The 12,847-nt window shown below is 43.7% G+C and overlaps 1 long non-coding RNA gene and 1 pseudogene across 1 annotated transcript in view; both read left to right on the forward strand.

Moving 5' to 3' along the window:
• Positions 1–12,847, forward strand: part of LOC139703090 (uncharacterized) — a 639,290-nt gene that overhangs the window by 126,606 nt on the left and 499,837 nt on the right. The gene's annotated exons all lie outside the window — the stretch shown is intronic.
• LOC114083536 (ubiquitin-conjugating enzyme E2 D2 pseudogene) lies at positions 7,344–7,768 on the forward strand (annotated as a pseudogene).

A 12,847-nucleotide genomic window follows, 5' to 3' on the forward strand; every position in this document is an offset into this window, starting at 1 on the left:
AAATTAAGCTAACTACACTTACATGTTAGAGTTAACAAAATCTAGATCCTGTCTACACAGATTTAATCGAATTATTCATGGTGCATACTGTTTCAATAACCACAGTGTAAACGGAAACAGCTTACTCTCTACTAAGTAGGGTCCACTCTGGGAGCTTAAAGCTCCATTGTAAACCAATGGAATTTTGTTGTTTTATTCATGTGGTGGTTTTGCAAGGCACTCTGTAGGAACTGGAAAACCTGGACTGACTGGTGAAGAAACCCTGGAATGAAACTTGAAGGATGATATGAAAGTCATTTGGGGGCAGGATGCTTTACTGAATTGTTTTTAGCCAGGCTATCAAACATCAGGAAGGATTCAAGTTGCAATTCACAGGAGAAACGAAACCTCGGAATGTCCAAGCGGATACTCTGAGTAATCTGGAAAGCTGCGGAGCCACCGTCAACAAAACGACGGAGAACGAATAACCGGGGTCCTGGCAAGGCCGTCTTTTCGCGGGCATTTCTCGAGGTCTTGGCGACGATGCCACGCTGAGTGACGTTCTTGCTGGCTTCTCCTGGTCCTTCCGGATCCGCTGCTTCGCACCAACTTCGCGACACCGGCCCCGGCCAACCACCTCCTGGCTCCCCTGCTCGCTTTGGGACAGCTGTGAGGCTCGGCTCACGTTCCTGGGCCACCTGAGGAGGCCCTCGGGACCCGGGCGCTGGCTGCGCCCCCGGCCTAGGCACCAGGAGCTCCGGGCGTGGGCTATGGGGCGGGGCCCGCAGGGTGAGCGGGAGCACGGAGCTGGCCACAGGGACATTCTCGCGCCGCCACTGTGGCCACCGCCAGGAGCGCGCAGCAGAAGAGGAAGCAACCACAAAGACCCAACAACCCGACAGTGCAGCCAGCAGCAGGAGACCATTCTTTATCTTAGAGATAGGCCCTGACACATGTCTTCCAGTAGCACACAGGTTTCCGTGGAATGAGTTAAAAGACCGCTCACAGAGTCAGGCACAGTGGCTTCCCCTGGAAGTCCCAGCTACTTGGGTGGCTGAGGCATGAGGCCGCCTGGAGCCCATGATTTCACAGCCAGCCTAGGCAAAGCAGCGAGACCCCATCTCAAAAAAAAGTGAAATGAAGGGGCTGGAGTTGTAGCTCAGTGGTAGACATAAAAAATAAATAAATAAAGATGTGTGTCCATCTACAACTAAAAAAAATTAAAAACTGAAATTAAAAGAGAGAAAATTTTAAACATTTGCAAACACGTTGGAGGAGGAATGAAACAAACGTGGCAATTTGTGAACAAGCAATGAGTCCAGGTGAAAGACATGCAGGGGCTCCTCACACTTTCTTTGCAATTCCACGGTAGGACAGAGATTGTTAAAATTAAAATCTGGGGTAGACAGCATCACTGCATGCAAAGAACACTGAACAATGCCTTCAAAAGTTTCAGTAGGAATTATTTTCAATTCGACATCCAGCTAACTATTAATCAAACAAAAGGGCAAAATGACATTTTCAGACTTGCAAATGTCAATGTGAATATTTAAGTGACTGTGAAGGGATCCTTTTATACACAGAGGTATCTTTTTCTGGGTTTAAAAACACTTATAATGGGGCTGGGGTGGTGGCTCAGTGGTAGAGCAATTGCCTTGCACACATGAGGCACTGGGTTCGATCCTCAGCACCACATAAAACAATTAAGTAAAACAAAGGTATTGTGTCCATGTTCAACTAAAAATAATTAAAAAAAAAACAACACAACACTTATTATTTCCAGGCCAGGTAACACACATCAAGAATCCCAGCTACTTTAGAGACTGAGGCAGGAGGATTGAAAGTCTGAGGCCAGCCTGGGCCACTTAGCAAGACTCGCTCTCAAAACAAAAAAATAAATAAAAAGGACTAGGGATGTAATTATGTGGCAAAGAGCCCTGGGTTCAAAAAAAAAGACCCCCCCCCCAAAAAAAAAGAAAAACATTTATTACTTTTTAAAAGAAAATTCAAAACCTAGTTTCCCTGAGATTCAAATACAGCCTATGAATATTATTGTGTTTTTAAATCTAGTAATAAGCAAACACGGTTACCTTCGATTTTTCCTTATTGTTTGTTAATTTAATTTGAACTACTTCCTTAAAAAATCCATCCTGCCAGTTAAATTAAATCCCATATGACATTTTGAAAATAATTTCTATTTTATTTTGCTTTAAGGCACTTTAAATTCCTGGTTCAAGTAAAACTTTTTCAAATACATCTAATAAATCATTTAAACAAGTCTGTCTGTCTGTCTGTCTATCTATCTATCTATCTATCTATCTATCTATCTATGTATCTGGCGTAGAGGAGGATATTACAGATAGTTTTATTCCAATCAGTTGAAAATGTAGACAAAGGTCACCAAACTCTGGAAAACATACCTGGCCAAAACTGATGCAAGAAGTAGTAGCGAACCTGAATCAATCCATAATGATTGGGGAAATATGTCAAAAATGCCTCTCCGTAGGCCCAAAGGCAATGGGGCCAAACAAGAATGAACTGAACCCTCTAAAACAGTGGGCCAGAGTGAACCGTTTATCTTTATAAATTGATCTTGTCACACATGTTTTATAACAGCAGAAAACTCACTAATATAGTATGTGTATATATGCGAGGGAAGAGAGAGAGAGGGGTTTTAAGGAACTGGCCTAGGCAGATTTGGGGAATGGCAAGTCTGAAATATCCAGGGCTGGCTAAAGGCTGAGAAACCAGGGAAGAATTACTGCTGCAGATCAAATCTGAAGGAAGTCTGGAGCAAAATTCCCTCTTCCTTGGGGACATCAGTCTTCTTCTTTTAGGGTCTACACTGATTAGATGAAGCCCACTCACATTATGGAGGGCAAACTGCTTTACATAAAGTCTACAGATTTCAATATAAATGCCATCTTTAAAACACCTTCACGGCTACATCTAGACGGGTGTCTGACCAGATATCTGGGCACTGTGGTTTAGCCAAGGCCACATGTAGAATTAGCCATCACAAGTCCCACACTCCTCAAGTTGGTACTGATGCAGACCTCTGTATACCTTCCTTAATCTTCAAATGAAGACATTAACAAGGCTGTATTTCTGCTGCCTAATAAGATACAACACTCCTGTGTACAACTAAAAATGCACTCACATTTTCCCCAGAAGAGGATGCAAAGTCCTTGGGAAATATGATATTCATTCTTCTTCTTGACTGCTGATAACTTAAATAAAACGATGTAAAGGTAAAAATATTTAACTACTGTGATGTAAACGCAATACATCTTACAGAATAAAAGAACAAGACAGGGGAGAAAACCAAGACCAGATATATAAACTACAAATAAAATATAAGTATATATGATACGTATATGTGTATATAAATACATACACTCACTGTATATATTAGTCAGGGCTCTCCAAAAAAATGGGAACCATAGATTGTGCATGTCCATTTGTTTCTTCATTTTCTGGAATTGGCTCATGCAATTATGGAGACAGGCACGCCCCAAGATCTGTAGAGGGATGTGGCATGCCAAAAACCCAAAGAGCTGAAGGTTTAATGCCAATCTGAGTCAGAAGGTCTCCTGAGGTCCAGGAGAGCCAGTGGTGTAGCCTAAGCCAAAGGTTAGAAGGCTCAAGACTCAAGAAGAGCTGATATTTCAGTTCAAGTCTGAAGGCAGGAAAAACTCCCACATCCCTGTTCAGAGGCAGGCAGACAGGAAGAATTCTCTCCTACTTGGGGGAGGGTCAACTGGTTGGTCAATCCAGAACTTCACTGATTGGAAGAAGCCCACTCACATTTTGAGAGCAATCTGCTTTACTCCGTCTACCAATTTAAATGTCAACCTCATCCAAAACAGAACCACCTCACAGAACCACCCATCATAATATTTGAGTATCTTGGCACATTGTGCCCAGTCAGGTTGCCTCGTGACCTTAACAATCAAAATACTGTTACACCTATTTATATATTATATATTTTATAAACATACACAAAAACATTCACAACAAAAGAAGGAAGTATATTCAGGACAATAATAGTCCTCATTTCTGTAAATGGGTCTCATCATCATACCTGGTACTTATAACTACTTTCTGCCACTCATTCCATGTTCTCTTTACCTTTGTCAAGCACTTCATCTGTGGCAGTCATCCTGGGTGGCCTTTTACTTGTGTGATAAAAACTTTCATTGCTGAAGAGTGGTTCCATTGTGTTTTTTAATTAACTAAATCAAAGGACATGGTATTACTGAGATGCCCGAAGGGGTCTCTCATATACCAGACACCCTTCCATGCCTCCATTTCAGGGTAGCAGTCCAATTGTTCCCTTGGTTATCAGGACCAATCATTGCCCACAATGAAGTAGTAATTACTTCATTTTCCTTTTGATTCAGAGGCCTGAAGAGCCCAAAGTAGCAGGTGGGAGTCTGAACTTACAATTCAATGGACCCATTGCTGGGCCTCCTGGAGGGTGTATGCTGCTCACATTGGAACTAAGACCTCTGGGACAGCAGAGTTCATGAGGTCATAGGGACAAGAAGCAAAAGTTTTGCTGATGGATCACTAAGGTTAATAGTGACTGGGCCACTCCCATTTCCATCCCTTGATTTCTAGACCAGGGAATCCTGGCTATGATAGAAACAGCAACATATATTGGACACTGGATAAGAGTAGAAAGAGCATCCGGGAGGCAGTTGCCCAGCCCTTCATGGATTGTGACCCATTTTGCACTTCAGCTTGATCTTCCTTCAAAAGGTTCTATCAACCCAGCTGCTTCAGGAAAGTGGGGAATACAGAAAGACCAGTGAATTTCCTGAGCATGGGCCTGTTACTGCACTTCATTTGCTATGTGCTGAGTTCCTTGATCAGAAGCAACTCCATGATGGTAGATAAGGCATTCTATAATTTCACAGAGGATAGGTTGTGCCACAGTACGGTGCTAAGGGAAGGCAGATCTGAACCCAAAGTAGGTGCCTATTGCAGTAAGAACAAAACACTGTCCCTTGCAAGAAGGAAGCGCTCCATAAAAATCAACATGCCACCGGGTAACTGCATGATCACTCTGATAAGTTATCACATATTGGGACTCAGTGTTCGTCTCCACTGCTTGAATGTTGAGCTCACAACAGTGGTTATGGCCACGTCAGACTTGGGGAGTGGTAGCACACGTTACCAAGTCCGGGGTTCACCTCTGTCCCTGCCAGCATGGCCGCATTGTTCATGAGCCCATTGGGCAATGAGAAGAGTGTCCGGGGAAAGAGAGCAAGTGGTCTCCCCAGAAGGGGTCATCCTTTCCTCTGATTATTAAAATCCTCCTCTTCTTGGGTCTCCATTTGGTGGACAAGGGAAACAAACATCTTCATGTCTTTTTGTTGTGTATTTTTGGAGCTGGAGATAGAACCCAGGGCCTTGTGAGTGCTAGGCAAAACTTTTACCATTGGCTTATACCCCCACCCCTTCTTCCCAGAGTTCTGTGCACTGGGAGGATTTCTCTTCATAGATAACCTACAGGGTTGTCCCCAAAAGGGTCTGTGTGCTGCAGCTCTCCAATTACAGACAGTGCTTGCATATCACACAGCACCTTCTGTTAACCACACCTGTCAAACTGATCCCAGGGAACTTCCCATGAGCCCATAAACACAGGCTGGGAGACAGAGTTGTATGGCAGGAGCGGGGACCACAGACACTTGGGCCACTTCATGTAACTTGTGCTTTCTCAGCTTGTCTGAGCCCAATCACATACACACCACTTCTGTTGTTTGATGGTGGAGTGTTGCCATGCATGCCCAGTGTTATGGCTGGTGGGTCAGACAGTACCCAGTTTGTGGTGAGACTAAGTGTACATATTAACTTGATGGCCATGTTAAAACGTTCAGTCTCCAGTAGGGTCCTGGTCCACAAGTTGTCTCTCAAAAGAACATAATGTATTCATGGAGGGTTTGGAGGGGGTTTGTTCCAAAATCCTAAGGGCTTGTGCTCTAGCTCATCTATAGTACCTTGCTAAATTCTCCAAACAGAGAATCTCTCTGACCCTGGCAATTCAAGTGCCATTCGATCTGCTGGATGATATGGCCCAAGTGTTGGAGCAGGTAGGAAGGCTGCCTGGACCTGTTGCAGAGCCTCCTCTTGTTCTGGACTCCACTTAAAAATAGTAATTATTTGGGCTGCTCAGCAAAGGGGCAGAGTATCTCCTTCCAATTCAGGAGAGGTTGCTCCAAAAATCCAAAGAGACCCTCGACACATTGTGTTTCATTCTGTATTAGGAGAAGGGCCAGATGCAGCAGCAATTTACCCTTCACTTTAGCAGGGTTCTCTTGACATGAGCCACATACGTGAGCCCCTAGAAATTTCGTTGAAGTAGAAGCTCCTGAATTTTTGTCAGATTCATTTTAGAGCCTGTGTTAATCGGCTTTTCATCGCCATGACAACATGCCTGGTGCGGACAACTGAAGAGGATGAAAGACTTAAGTGGGCTCAGAGCTTCAGAGGTTTCAGCCCACGGTTGGCTGTGTTGGTTGCCTTGGGCCTGAGGGGAGGCAGAAGACAGTGGCCTAAGTGTGTGGTGGAGGAAAGGTGTGCAGATCACGGTAACCAGAAAAGAGAGATTGTGGGGAGGGAAGGGAGGAAGAGGCCCGAGACAAGAAATACCCTTCCAGGACACTCTGCCATTGACTTTTCTCCATCAACCAGGCCACACCTCCCAATGATGATACCCAGCTATGACTCCCTCACTGGATTAATCCTACGATGCGTTTAGAATGCTCAGGGTCCCGTTGTTTCCTAAATGCCCCACCTCTGAACATTGCTGTGTTGGGGAAAAAGCCTTCCATACATGAGCCTTCGAGGGGGCAAGCCAGATCCAAAATAAAACACAGCCTGGGACATGCAGATGTCATGCCAGTAAGTCCAGAGTAGCTGCTGCATCTTGCCCACTAAGTCCCACTAGCATGACATCATCAATATGAGAGACCAGTGTAATGTCTTGTGGAACAAAAATTGATCAAGATCTCTTTGATTTAAATCAAGACGTGGTGCTGGGAGTAGACGGACCAGCTTTGCCAGCTGAAAACAAGCCGTCTCTGGTGGTCTGTACTAATAGGTATGGTTAAACATGCATGTACTGTGTGGCTGTGTGGTACGCGTCAGCCCCTAGGACGGGGGAGGCAACAAAAGCTATGTGGGGAGGAGGCCGGGGCCACAGCTTGAGGGAGGCCCCAGCCCCTCTACACTTGTGTCTGGCTCAGCCCATGTGAGAAGAAGAGACAATCCTTCCCTGCCGCCTGGATTATCAAGAATTTGGGCTGGAACTTTGAGTACACACGAGATAGTTAGGAGCCAGACAAAAAGCACAGACTATGGTGCCGAAACAGATTTATAAGCAACTCAGTGATTTGGCCGGTGACCCTCCAGCACAACGTTCTGCACGTCCTGTTGGGGATGATATGTTTTGTTGTGAAGCCACAATTATGGGACCTAATGAAAGCCCATATAGAGGTGGTGTATTCTTTTTGACAACTCATTTTCCTACAAACTACCCCTTTGAACCAACTAACATTGCATTTACAAGAATTTATCATCCACATATTAATAGTAATTTGTCTCAATATTCTAAGGTCACAGTGGTCTCCTGCTCTATTTCTAAAATTTTTTCATCCATTTGCTCACTGCTATGTGATCAAAACTCAGATGTTCTTTTTGTGCCAGAGATTGCACGGATCTATCTGACAGAGATAAGTACAACAGAATGTATCAGGAAAGGACTCAGAAGTATGCCATGTGACACTACCTTAAAGTAAGAATAACCTGCATTATAGCTGGAACAAACTTTGAATGACTCTTCCTTTTTTGATTTTCTTTTCTGGCTGCTCCCCTATCAGATATCATCTTTTTAAAAGCTATTTTTCATTTACCTCCCACCATTCATTCACATGCTCACCTGAGAAGACTTAAGTTCTTCCAGCTTTGGAAAATAACTGCTTTTGGAAACTATAAAGTAGTTACAAGAGAACACTTGCCCAAGATTCAGAATGTAACAAACAAACAAACAAACAAACAAACAAACAAAAAACAACAACTGGAGCATGTGTATTATGTGGCCAATGTCTTCACACTAAATTGGTTATGAGACTAAACCATTCCTCACTGCTCTAACATGCTGAGGAAATCATCTGAGGGGGAGATGGATGCTCAGTTGTCACATCAAAGCAAGCTGCATTATTCTAGCAGCATCCATTGTGTTAAAACCTTCCACTATCAGAGATTTGACATACTTTATGCTCATGTGGCGGCAGAATTGATATTGAATTTATAGCATCAGCAGAACAGAAAATGTGATGTATTTTATACATATCAATAAAGGAATGAGCTGTTTTTGTCCCACAGAGAATGAAAATTGGAAATTAAACACCCTTTGTATTCCAAAATACGGTCTCAAAACATTTTGTAATTTTAGCTTAAATTGTTAGGAGGCTTGGAGCTATTAGTTAATCTATCTTCCAATACACTGTTTAATATAGTGCTGAATAAATGATGCAAGTTGTCAATGGATGAGTGATCAACTAATAGCTCTGCTAGTAGTTGATTTATATTTCTTCAATAAAATTGCATAAACCAAACACACACAGACACATACACACACACACATACACACACACACACACACACACACACCACATCAGTAACTGCACACCTGGTACCAGTGGATATTTTAATCTGCCCAAGCAATGAAACCACTACTAATAGTACCTGCGATTGGAGTCATCATCGGGCTAACCTTGATTTCTGTACTGGCAAATAAGCAAATTAAATGGTGATGTGCTGGGAATCACCATCCCTGCATCCTTAAACTCCTCAGGGGTGGCACTGATCTCTGCAACACCACTAGGAATGCAGAATTGAATTTGGTGGACTCTTTTCCTAGGTGGAACTAATCCTGCAGCCTTCTGAGATGGGAGGAAAGCTGTTGGTTCTTTGTCTTGAGAAATGGAAGAATGAGGTACTGGATATGAAGGCTGAGAGCAAAGTAACAGGATTCATCAAAGTAGTAGAAAGAAAAAAAAAGCTGAGCCTCCTCAGAGTTAGGGGTCCCAAGAGTCGGTTGCCCGGAGTGGTTATGGTCAAGAGGTTTATATGATAATGTTAGGGGAGTTAGTTAGCTCACAGGCTAGAGATTGTAAAGAAGTGGGTCTTTGAATCTAGTTACACCAGGATACCTGGTGTTCATGTGCCCCCTGACCAATCAGGGTGTTGATCACATTCAGCTTCTTCTCAGGGACTGGTTCAGTGTTCTGGAGCATATCTTCTGGCTTTAATGGAGTCACTGGTCATGAGCTGTCTACTCCAATTGTAAACTCTGGGGGTGGGGTGGGGTTTAATCCTGTCTGCCTGATCCATTTCTATCTCCTACTCTCACTTTCACTTGACATTTCCCACAATAATAAGGGGTATTCCTCTCATGGGGAAACAATGAGGGGATTCCACCAGCTGTTGAGTCTATCTATACCAATTTTGCATACTGAGACTGGCAAAATAACCAGAAGTTGGGTTTTGAGATCCACTGGACCCACTGGATTCAGACCTGAGCTAAAACTCCATTATCTACCTGACCTCCATCATCCCCGACTCTGACTAGTGGACCACAGTGACTCTTCTGGAATTGTTGCAGGATTCTCACACAGAGAGATAGGGCACCTGGGTGTTCAGCAGGGAGCAGCATTTATTAGTACTGGCACTGGCTCAGCTGTTTGGTATCCAGAGTCTGAGCCCCGAGCACACTGGCGTGTTTTCTTATATACCCCCTGTTACATGCTAGTTCCTTTGTCTTCCCTATGTGATCACATACATCTTGAATGGGCACTCTGTAGTATAAAGTTGTAACATAGTTGTGACAGTGTCATGCACATCAAGATGACGGCAGAGTTGCGCCTATGCACAGAGTGTGCTGTGTCTCCATTTCTTTACTTTGGTGGCGCATGTTGATGGCACAGGTGCACATAGATATTGAGTGCATCTCCTGGCCTTTCTCTCTCTTCTGGGAGAGCTCTTACTACCTTTGATGTTCGAATTCCTTCAGGGTCAAAGAGCATCATCCTGATTTAATGGCTTCTATTTCCGTAACAGCATTACACATGCAGCCATTTTTCTTTCAAACACAGCCTCCTTTAGACTGGGGACAGACCTTATAACCCAGGGTAGCAGGCAGGATAGGATTAGGCAGGCCTCGAACATTAAAACCACAACACTTATAAGTTTTGAATCCCACAAAAGTTGAAAACCTTCCTCCAAATAATTCTCCAGGTTTCCAAACTTTCAGGTCTGGACCAGACCATGGGTGATCTTTCTCATCCAGTCTGTAATTTCTTCTATGACCTTGCCTGCTTCTCAATTTGTAAGCAACAGTTGCTCAGCTTAAACTTCCCACATACTCCACCTTCAGAAGCAGGCAAGTAGTCTAAAGCTAAGCGGTTTTGATAGATAGCATTGTGCATTTGAGTACTCTGTGTGGCCAGTAAATTGCAGGCTTGGGCAGTCTCATTAGTTATCATTTCAACCACAGCCTACAGCCTAATGATGTGATGTAATATGTAGATGGGAGTTTGGTTGCTCTGGGACACATCCTCTGCAGAGGTGGCTGGACCATAATAGTGAAGTATCCACTCAGGGGCCACCTGTCATCTTTCCTGTCACCAAATGCCAGGGCTTGTGGCAGCTCTCTTTGGACCCCTTGGTCTTCCTATACTGGGACTCCCAAGTGCTCCCTGCTGGTTAGTGGAAGGAGGAAAAAGGAGGGCGAATTGTCCACAGTATACAAGAGTCAGACTGGGATTGGGGCTGAACTTCATAAATCAATGGATCTTGTTCCAAGTCGCCATCTGCGAGCTTTAAGCATAGGTGGCCCTTCCACATATCCAGTAGAGTCCACCTTGGGCTTGCCATTTGATTTCTAAGGCAGCATTTTCCCAGGCAAGTTTGAGGTTAGAGAAATTCGACAGGAGGTTGAGATGTGGTTTTGTGTGATTTTAGGATTCTCACCATTGGTTTTTCTGGGTAATTACATTATAGAATTTTTTGGCCCAGATATGTTAAGGTCCCAACTGAAATGTTAAACTGTTTCCCTCTTGGGCAAGACAATATTTTCCAGTAATGAAGTTGTGAGGAACCAATCACCAATAGTTGAATGGGAAACATGGTTCCACTATAGGGCTCATGGAGAGGGGCCATGGAAAGCTAATGGAGCTAGACGTGGCCACTGATCCCCCATATTAGTTCCTCCACACACATAGCAAAAAGAGACATTCAGAGATTGAACTGTAGTCTCTGCCAAGGTTAGGAACAGGTTTCTGGTCATTATGGTGATAGGAGGCAGGCTTTCCTCCATTTTCTCATAAAAGGAATGAAAGAATGGTGGGAGGAAGACTAAAGCGAAGCTGTGACCCACTGGAAGTGTAGAAGGGTTCCTGCGCCAGTGCCTCCTCTAGCTGTACATATACCAACCTGGTGCCCTGGTTTCCATCGGAGCCTTCAGGGTCAAGAACAGTGAAATGAATACACACCTAGCTCCCCCATAAGAATCTATCATTTAGCCAAGCCTAAGCCCTACTAATTTCCACCAGACTTTCTAAATAAAAGGCCACTCATAAGGGATCATAGAAATGTGCCTGGCTATAGGCTGCCTTAAAAAAAAGAATAGCAAAATTGACAGGGCTACAGGCTTCCTTCCAGTTTACAGTTGGTTGTGGTAAGAGCGTTTTGAAGGAGGGCAGTTTTGCTCTTGCTCTGAAAAGTGGCCCATGTAACACAACTCCAAGGGGGACAAAAAAAAAAAAAAAAGAAAACCAAAATCCCAGCATAATCAATACACATGGACCACAGGCTCTTTTGCACATATAATTGTCATTGAGCCTGTACCTCCTTTCCCCAGATAAGCCTCCACGTTATGTGGTAGACGTATGGTTGGTCACAGCAATTGCCCAAGTTTTGTTAATGACCCCACATGCATCAAAAGGTACTGACACTGGTTACTTTAGATTAGTGAACTGAACTTTGTAAATCAATGTATTCTATTCCAAATCGCCATCTGCGAGCTTTGGACTTCCAGCCACTCCTCAGTTGGGGAATTCTGAGGGTCAAACCAAGTATATTGAGCTCCCTGTTGGCAAAAAGAAGAGGTGGTTTATTATGTCTAACACCCCTGAGACCATTCCCTGGCAAGATAAATGGGCATTTTATATATATATATATATATATATATATATATATATATATATATATATATATATATAGTGAGAGAGAGAGAGAGAGAGAGAAAGAGAGAGAAATAGATATAGATAGATATAGATACAGAGATAGATAGATATAGATAGTAGGGTTGTGGCTATACCTTGCCTGACTGAGTCATGCAAAACCATGCATCACAGGATGAGGGGCTTGATGGGAGCTGGATCAGACACAGCCAATAGCAATGAAGCATCCTATCAAAAGAAGGTAAAAGACTACTAAAACTTTCCAATGCAGTTCCAGTCAGCCAGAGCAGTCTCTGCTAATCCTATGGAAAAAATTAAGGCTAAGACTGTGCAACAGAGAGGGGTAAGGGGTGGCAGTGCCAAACATTTACAGTGCAAAGGCCAATATGGGAAACAACAATAGTTTATTTATCCTGGCAGGCAGTCGATTCCTCCATCTTCTGCCTTGCATAGAATAGTCAGCTTCCGGAGTGACCAAAGCAGAGCTGTGTCCTCAGAGGTCCCCAGGATGCAGCTGGCTTGTTTTGGATGGTTAACTTGCATGGTAGAGCTGGATCAGGAACGCACTCCCAACGCTAAGAAGCTGGTTACACCCTGCTTTGATGAATCCAGGAGAC

This window comes from Marmota flaviventris, chromosome X (genome assembly GCF_047511675.1).
Source record: "Marmota flaviventris isolate mMarFla1 chromosome X, mMarFla1.hap1, whole genome shotgun sequence".
Taxonomy (NCBI): Eukaryota; Metazoa; Chordata; class Mammalia; order Rodentia; family Sciuridae; genus Marmota; species Marmota flaviventris.